The sequence below is a fragment of the Apium graveolens genome, chromosome 11, assembly GCF_009905375.1.
Source record: "Apium graveolens cultivar Ventura chromosome 11, ASM990537v1, whole genome shotgun sequence".
NCBI classification, from domain to species: Eukaryota; Viridiplantae; Streptophyta; class Magnoliopsida; order Apiales; family Apiaceae; genus Apium; species Apium graveolens.
The window spans coordinates 632,133-642,338 of record NC_133657.1 but is presented as its reverse complement, the minus strand read 5'-3'; positions in this window follow the sequence as shown (position 1 = coordinate 642,338).

Below are 10,206 nucleotides of genomic sequence, written 5' to 3'. Positions count from 1 at the left end.
TCAAGTGCCGTTTTTTTTTCTTATTCCCGGTCGCCCCTCTCTTTTCCGGCTAGTGTCTTGTTCTCTAATTTAATTGCTTCGGTGATTGTTCTTTTTTCCAGTTGGCTTTGCGATATTTGATTTCTGCAAATCATATATGTATACAGTAGATGTATATGTGTAAATCCTCATCCTTGTATTGTTGCTGTTGCCGCCTCTCGGATTTTTCCGAGAGGTATGGTGGCGTGGCAGCGCGTGTGATGCGTGGACTTTTGCTTTCTGTGTAGCTTTTGCTCGGGATACCTGTTCCTGTGACTTTGGTTGTAATATTTATTTATTTATTTATTAATTTATTCATTTAATTTCTGCGAGAATTTATTTGAGTAAATTATGAGAAATAAATATTTTATGTACAAGAATTTTATCGGTGAAATCGGTTTGGACACCTGAATTATTCGGGAACCGACAGATTTCGCCGCCGTCGGTGATGAGTCTCGGCGAGCCGACGGTGGACGGTGATGATGTTTATCTGAGTCCTAATATTTTAAAATAAATAAAAGTAGTGTTGTGTTTTATTCTAGATCGAATTAGTTAATTAGTAAGTATTGTATCAGGACGATTGAATTGGTTGTGATTATTGAATTATATCGGTGATTGGGAATTTCGGAATGTATTGGTGATTTATCGTAGTTGTTATTGCTGTGAACTTGGTGGTTGTGACGTTGAATTACTTCGACGGGTAGTCCGATAAAAATAGGAGACGCTGCCCGATTTCCGGGAAATTGACCTACGGGAATACATGAGCGAATCCGATGATTATCGGGACGTCAAGTGGTTATATAAATACATATGTGTTTTATACGAAACTTGATTGTAAGATGTGATGAAATATTTTGCCAAAACCAATAACCCTAATTTCGTAAATTACGAGTATACGTATTTTCTGGAAACGAACACCGAACCGATTTCCGGGAACGTGAACCCTAATTGTTGTGTGTGTTACTATAATATGAATAATTACATGTCGTGACAAAATATTTTATAAATAATCGATCAGCCTATTTTCCAAAACGACGAGTATACGTACTTTCCGAAAATAAATTCCGAACTGCGTCATATGTGATATGAATTATGTGATATGTGAGTTACGTGTTTACATGCTATGTGAATTATATGCATACGTGGGTCAAGAGTCTTGTATTTGACTGTCTTCATTATGCGTGGGCTATCGTATGGGTAGACGATAGGATTTTGACGCGCAGTTCGTTGAGTAATTATCATTTAGACGATTAAAGTTGTATCTTTTAATTATAGATGCGAATCATTCGAGTTGATCAGGAAAAAACGTTGGATAAAGAGTAAGATGGAATGGTATTGGATATCTGGCTTCTAGAAATCGCAGGAGCAACATATCAGGATAGTGTTGAAAAGAAAGATGGTGATGCTTTGAGATAAAATGTCAGATTAATTGCGATTCTACGAGTGTGACTAACTGCTAAAAACCCAAAGGCAAGTACCCCTGACTTCACTTATCGTTCAAGTGACGTTTATTTTAAATCAATTATGCAAGTATCCCTATCATCACTTATTGTTCAAGTGATATTTATTTTAAATCTTCTTATGCAAGTATTGCTTTCCCTATTCTCAGTTCAGAATAGATAAATGTTTTACATATCGCTGAATTAAATAATTCTGTTTATGCAAGTACTCTTCTGCTATTCTATGTTCAGAATAGCTAAGTGATTTTACTTATCAAATGAATATATTTATAAATGTCTTGGATTTTGAGAAAAAATGATTTTGTTGCGAGTATTCCTGCCCAAGTAAATGGGGGAATAAAATTATTTTGGGTGTCAATTATTATGACCCCTTTTCAATAAAAGGTTTTAAGATTGGATGGTTACTGGTTGTGTAAGAGGCCGAGGCAGTGCTCCAACGTGAGCTATTATACGGAAGTGTAATATCTTACAAGGCGAATATATGCCTTTTCTTGCGCCCTATAGGTACCGTATGACTGCGGGATACATGTAGTACCTATATTTACGGTATGGCTGCGAGATACCGGTGCTGTTTCGTGACTGATCATCAAGAACAACATAGTGCATAATTGGTTCCAATCTAAATTGTTTCTAAAATATATGCCTTTTCTTGCGCCCTATAGGTACCGTATGGCTGCGGGATACGGGTAGTACCTATATTTACGGTATGGCTGCGAGATACCGGTGCTGTTTCGTGACTGATCATCAAGAACAATATAGTGCATAATTGGTTCCAATCTAAAATATTGTTTCTAAATTGTTTTGATAATCATAGAATAAATGATTTATCAACTATTTCTGTTTTGGATTAAAGGTGAAATACAGTTTTGATTCAGTTTCTGCTTGATGTGGATATTTAGTTTGTTGTTAAAAATCAAAAGTGTTATTAATGCAGATGATTGATGTTAACTTCATTACTTTAGCGAGAGTAGGTTGTGAGCATCAAAGTTCGTATTGATATCTAATTTGATATGACATCAAAATGAATATTAATATCAAGAGTTGAGTTTTGAATGAGTTTATGATCCACTCCATAATCATTGTTTCATGTTATTGCTGTTTACGATATTTCCGTAAACACTATTTTACGAGTTTTATTCTCATCAAGATTCAAAGTATTGCTGAAGCATTTCACTCGAAAATATCAAAAAGAGTTTTGAATACTGTGAGAAACAATTATCTGATTCTTTAATAAATTTTCCGTTTCAGCAATTATGATTTTAAAACGTTCTGCGCTATTGCAGATGTTGGTTTTATATCAAAACGACCATATATATATATTATAATGATCTTGCTGAGCATTTCTTCCGCTCATACTTGCCTGTTTTCAAATTTAACCTCCAGTGAGGATTAGCTTGCGCTGTTTAACCGCGTAATTCAAGGAAGCAAAGAAGAACCTTTTGGAAGGTGGTTGGTCCATGGTTTGCGCACTAGTGTAAGTTTAATTGTATAAAGTTGTTTATATTATATTATATTATAGTTGTGTATTTTATAGTTGGGCCTAGTATACTTCTTTTCGAAGTTATACTAGTGGGTTAAGTTTTGAGATTGAGAATTGTTGAAAATAGTTTTAAAAGAAAGTGAAAAATTTATTTGTGGAATTTGGATATCTTGTTTCTAGAACTGTAACCTTAAAAGATCTTAGATTAGTTTGGGGTCATAGATGATAAATATCTTCCGCTGGCATTTATTTATTGATTTAACAGGTTAATTTGAATTGAGGTTTCATAGTGACGAATAAATCCCTTGACCCCGAATTTGGGGGCGTTATAAATACAACCGCGTAAATATAACCGGAGTCAAATTCAACCGATTTTAGTTGAAATTAGGGCTAAGCAAAAACAAACCGAAACCGAAAAACCGAACCAAACCGTGCTAATTCGGTTCAGTTCGGTCTAGTTAAAATTAGTCGTGCTCGTAAATTCGACCGAATGTTGGTTGAAATTACCCTTGCCAAAAAATAGAGGGAATTTTCCCGCCTGTTAAATGATTGGGTCCTAAATACAACCGATTTTGGTTGAATTTAGTATTTCCTGCACTTTCCAATTTTCGACGCCAAAATAGGCTGAATTGTCCCGGTTTTTTGTAAAACACATGCTCCTAAATTCAACCGAATGTAGTTGGTTTTAGGGCCACGTCATTGACGTGCGTCAGCAATTATAAATACGACCGGTAGCAGTAGAAAATAATTTTCGAGCGGCCGTGGTAGAAAATTAAATACGACCGTGCATCATAAATTATAATTGTGATATGTAGGAAGTTTCCTGCGGGAAATTTTTGGCTTTTAAAAGTTAGCTGCAAAAGTGAGGGGAAGTTTCCCGCCTTTCTGAAAATTATATTTTTTGTAAAAAACATTTGTATTTGTCTATTATAACTGCATTCGATTATATTTATTATTTTCAGAATTTATTTTTTTAAAAAAAATTAATTGAGTAACCTGGTAACTTTGTACTCCAACTGTTGGATCAAAATGAGTGCACAAAAATTTCATTAGAGTTGTTCGTAACCGAGCTGTTTGGGAAACATATATTAAAATCTATATATTCAACTGATATGATAAAAAAATTAGAAAAAAATAAATAAATTTAGTTTGCTATTTTAATAATTAATCAGTAGTTTGACCAATACTTCTTACTAGTAAAAAGTCCCATATAAATGATTCACCCTTACAGATGTCAATATCTATATATTTAGTGATATGATAAAAAAAATTAGAAAAAATAAATATATTTGGTTTACTATTTTAACAGTCAAATAGTACTTTGACTAGTACTTCTTACTAATATTCGTCTAATATCGATATTTCGATTTTTTAAAATAATATTTATGAATGATCCAACCTTACAGATGTCAATATTTAAATATTTGAGTGATATGATAAAAATTTAGAAAAAAATAAATGCATTTGGTTTGATATTTTAACAGTCAACTAGTAGTTTGACCAGTACTTCTTACTAGTGTTAGTCCAATATCGATTTTTAGATTTTTTAGAAAATGTTTATGAATGATCCATCCTTACAGATGTTAATATTTGATATGGATAAAAATACATCCTAAAGACACATTAAATGTCGCATTAATTACACTTGGGCTTCTTGTCTGAAGTCCAGTACAGACCTGTCTGGTCCAAGCTCATAGCAGACTCAAGACGACCCATATAGACAAGGCCCACCAGGTCGCCAAGGTCCACGAACACAAAATGTTCACATACTAGGCCTAATACGGCTGGAAGAGCAGAGACATGTGTCCTAAATGGACTCAAAGTCCTACACAAAAGGTTCTGGAGTTCCTTCTCTTACAGGACTCCTAATTACCATCTAAGTTGGAGACTTGTCCACCAAGTCTCCCAAAAGAAGTTTAACCCTAGAATCACCTCTATATAAAGGATTCTACCCCTCAACCTAGAACTACATTTTTGGTTTGATTCTCTACAACACAGAGATACGTAGTGTAACACCCCCAAATCCGGGGTCGGGGATCCGGGTTGTCACGAGTTCCATTTCCCTTAACAACACCCAATCTTAATAAATAATCAACTACTCTGTACTGTGACCCCACAATAAACACACACACCATAAGTTATAGTCTCAGAGATGAATATCCAAAAATAATCACAAGTCGTTTTATTCCACAATTATATGCCAATACACCTTAAACAGGTTTCTGAATAAATTTACATTTCTTTGCCATTATTACAATTCATAAATATACATAATCTGATACATCAAAAGTTGAAAGCCTAGCCTATTGGTAGTTCCTACCTCAGCTATGGCGGCATCAGTGCTTCTAGAAAACTGCGGAACGTCTCCTAACCTCTTGCGAATCGGGAGCTTGGTCCGGTTCATCTTGTCTATCTGATGTTGTGTGATGAAAGAAGAAAGCAAGGGTGAGCAGCAAGCCCACCAAAATAATATGTATAATGATTAACAATATATGAGCCTTCTCATAGTACTCATGAAAGTCTTGGTCAAAAGAAATGAACCAAGTTGATATCTTAATGCGATGAAGTCGCAAAATATTCAGTATATATATATATACATATATACTTTTCAAAATATTGGAAGTCCTCTTCCATGCACAATATACACAAAGTCCCAGTGTATAACTGTATAAAAAAAAATATCGTTGCAATGTGATCTCATATATCTAACCTTGTCTCAACGTTTTTCTGAAAATCTTTGTCATTCATAAGACAATTATTAATTAGATATAAGTTTAAAAGATGAAGTTACAAGATACCCCAATATACTTATATCTTTCCCAAATACTACTTGAACTACCACCGTTCAAGTTATAATTAGCTTCAAAAGTTCATCACATAGATGAGACTATAAGGCAAGATTTGAATAGATTAAATCTTTAAAATATTATCAAAATAAAATGAAGTTACGAGATACTTCATTTGATGTAAACATCATTTTGAAAACTTGACCCTGCCAACACTCAACAATCGCCCAACTGTAGCCTTTCTATCGAAGTGCTCTGGGTATTGTTGCAGAAATTATCCAATTGGATGATGAACTCATTACGGGAGTTTGCCGCGCCAGGAAGACCACTTACGATGATCAGTCGTAGTAGTACAACCCCACCATTTTCTACATGTAGAGGAGAACCTGTCGGATTTACTTGTCAACCGAACACTGAACTCCTAAGGAATGGACCGCCTTGGCGGAACTTCCAGGCCATTTGGGCCAATATAATAAGGCTGGGCCGGCGCTACTCGGCCACTTACGCCACTCCTAGTTCAGATGAAATCCATGACTCTGAAACGTAAAGCTTGTCCCCACTTTCCCCAAGTAGAAACTTGTTGATACGACTCCACCAAGAAGTCGTATCTATTTGGAAAGGAGAACTCACCGATATTTCCCAGGCGATGCCTGTTAATGGATTAACTTGTTCCAAGAATTTTACTTCCCGAGTGTTGGGTAAGTAATCAATTCATTTATCAAAACAGCAACCTTGTTGCGAATATAAAACACACCACAGAGCCGGATCCCTCAGGTTTTGAGCGAGTATTTAAATCCCCTTTTTAAAAGGAAGATCTTAAATATAAAAATAGTTTTGGGATCCGCTCTAACTTTTGAAAATCATTTTAAAGACTTGAAAACACTTTAAAGAGTGTTTGGAGTGAAGCTGATTTAATGAAGTAAATCAGTCCCCAGAATATTTAGAAAATGTCTGAATATTATTATTTAAATAATATTCCCATAAAGAATAATCTTTATAAAATAATTGAAGTAGAAGTATTAAAACTTATACTTGAAATGAATAGCAAATAATCAAAGATATACTTATACGAAAGTAATATCTTTATTTGAATAATCAAAAGTAAGTTTGATTATCGACACCTTATTCTTTAATAAAATAAAGAATATATATCAGCAAATAATCGGAGTCATAGATCCTCAAATGAATATTCAAATAATATTCATTAAATAATATAAACTGAGTCATAAGCCTTCGAATGAATATTCAAATAATATTCAATAATAAAATAAAGTTAAAGTTATCGAATAAACCTTATTCGATTAATAGTTTGGAAAACTATAACCATATATATATATATATAAATATATATATATATATATATATATATCCATATCCATATATACAAAATCTACTCGGGATCCTCGACTCCCGGTTTTAGAAAATATTTTCACCTTTGGGTCCCTATACTAAGGGTATAAGCAAGTTACCGCTATCCTCTAGCATAGGTATTATCAACTTGAACCAACAGATATATATAGCAAGAATACGAAACAGGCATGCATATATATCATATAACATGCTACAATATATCGCAAAATTTGCTAATAACAATCATGCAATATCACAAGATAATGCATATACATATATTTACATCACAACAACAGTATAACGGGTAGAAAACTTGCCTGGGCGACTGGGGTTACGAATGGCTCGGGACGAGTCTGGTAACCTATAAACAACAAGTAAGTTGGAATTAAACCAAAGTCACTTGTAAATCTATACTTTAACTAACTTAGACTCTAACGCTTGTTTTGCGCTCACTGATTTGCTTAAGTCACTCGGGTACCCTCGGCTCCACCATTTTTAATAATTTAACCTTTATGAGTTTTAAAGCGATTCCTTCGCGGATGTATTACCAACTGCTTATTACATCTTACATAAATGTTTCATACTTCAATTAGTCCTTTAAGGTCTTTAACCTATGTTTCAAAGTAAGGCGAGGGGAAAAGTATCGTTCGCGAAACGCCGTTACTTGAAACGGTCGTTTCTCCTAAACCGTGCATCGGAATCGAACGAACTACATATCAAAACGAAGCTCGTAACATGAGCTATCTAAACATGGCAGTGGTCATAATCTAGCAGGGGGTCCTCGGGTCCTAATGTTATGCACAAAACAGTCTAAAGAAAATCGGACGTTACGACGGCTATGTTTACACGATTACCAATATTTATACCACTCCAAATTCTTTACCAATTCACTACAAACCACCCAACCATCATCAATACATCAAACACAACTTATATCAAGGCAAAATCAGTCCATAATCTCAAGGTTTTCCAACTTATTCAACCACAAACATGATCTACTAACCATAACTTAAGATTCATTAACCATTAACCAAGATTCATATCCAAAATCACCACAAATCCAACCAAACTATCTAACATACATGGATCTTGTTATACATACATGGATATTTCTATATATACATTAATCCATCCATAAACTCATCAAAACTCAAAGTTCAAACTATAAGTTAAAGGTGAAAGTTGTTTATACCTCCTTGAAGCTTCCTAACACAACCCAAGAGCTTTGAATGCCTAAAAGAACCTTGATCCTTGCTTGTATAACCTTAATCTTTCATAAATATTCAAGAAAACTAAAGTTATTTCTTGAAGTTTACTATTCACCATCTTCTTCCTTGATTTATTGGAAGAGATTGTGAAGGAATTAGGAGCTTAAACTTATAGCATATCCATATCTATGTACAAGGAAGCTTAGATAATTACCTTGTGATTTAACAATGCTTGGAACTTGATTTTTGAAATTCTTGCCCTTGAAAAAGATGAAAAGCCGAGAGCAAGATGATGAGAATGAAATGATTTTGTGTTTTTTGATTTGTTTGGCTTAGCTTGGTTGTTTTTTGTTTTGTTTTTGGTTAATTACCTTAATAACCTTATATTTGTGTGGTTATAAACCAACCACACCTCCTCCTTCCCTATGTCATGCTTACATCACATTGCTATGTCATCCTCCCTTCCCTGTCCTCTTCTCATTGGTTGGGTGACATCACTTCCTCTAATCCCTTTGCTTAACTTCCTAATTGTTTGCCTAATGACCGCTGATCTGTTATACGGTTCGCTTAACTTTCGTTTTCGTTTATCGTTTGAAGGATCATACCCGGGATCTTATTACTTAAGTTCCCTTAACCTTTCTCATTACATTATATTCCTTTTTATGATCCTCTCTTATAATCCTTTAATTTAAATCCTTTTTATCCTGTTACCTTTTTCTCAATTCTTTCCGTATCTAGTGGATTTCCGGGAAAAATCAAAGTGTTCGGATTTGGATTCTGACGATCTTTACATACACTTATATCCCATATAAAGTACTAATAAAATCTCAGAATATCCATATCAGAACCCCTACATAGTGTGGCATGAAAAGTTTTCTCATTCAGCAAAAACACTATTCATAAGGGTTTCAAAAATTTCCAAAAATTGGGGTTATTACAGTCTCCCCTCCTTAAAAGGATTCCGTCCCGGAATCAGATAGAAAATGAATAGGGATACCTTCCTAGCATTGCACTTTCTAACTCTTAAGTAAATTTTCCCACATTGTGGTCCTACCACCAAACTCTGCCTAGTTTGATAAGCCTTCTCCTAAGCACTTGTTCCTTTTCACTCTATAACCCTTCCTGGTTGCTCCATATAGGTTACGTCGGGTTGCATATCTATGCGCTCATATGCCTCTATTTATCTAGCATCTGAATTACACTTCCTTAACATTGATACGTGAAACATGTTATGAACTTGCTACATATTCGGGGTTAGGGCTAGCTCATATGCTAACTTCCCAAACGTCTTAATATATCCAAGGGTCCAACAAATTATAGACTTAGCTTTCCTTTCCTTCCGAACCTCATCAATCCTTTCCAAGGGATACCTATATCATTACTAGGTCCCCTATTTCATACTCTTTATCCTTTCGTGTCAAATCAACATACTTATCATGTCCATCTTGGGCTACTACCAGCCGTCCTCTGATTAGATCTATCATATCCTTGGTCCTTTGGACTACTGCGGGTCCGAGCATCTTGCGCTCTACAACTTCATCCTAACATAAGGGAGATCGACATTGTCTTCCCTCAAGGATCTCATAAGGCGATACCTCAATACTGACATATGATCTATTGTCGTAAGAAAACTCAACCCGTGTTAAGTGATCATTCCAATTTCTTTCAAGTCTATTGTACAGACTCTCATTATAGCTTTTAGCATGAGAGCTTTTGCTTCTCACTACCCATCCTTTTTCCCAGTTCGTAGTCGCTACTATCTTCCGTTCCTAATATTATACTAGTTATACTTTTGCTCGCTAGCGTTCTATAACTTTTTAATAACCACGTCAACCTTAGTATCACGAATGTGTTTCCATTCCGCATACTACCACCACTTTATTACCCTTTTTCAGTTGTTTCTA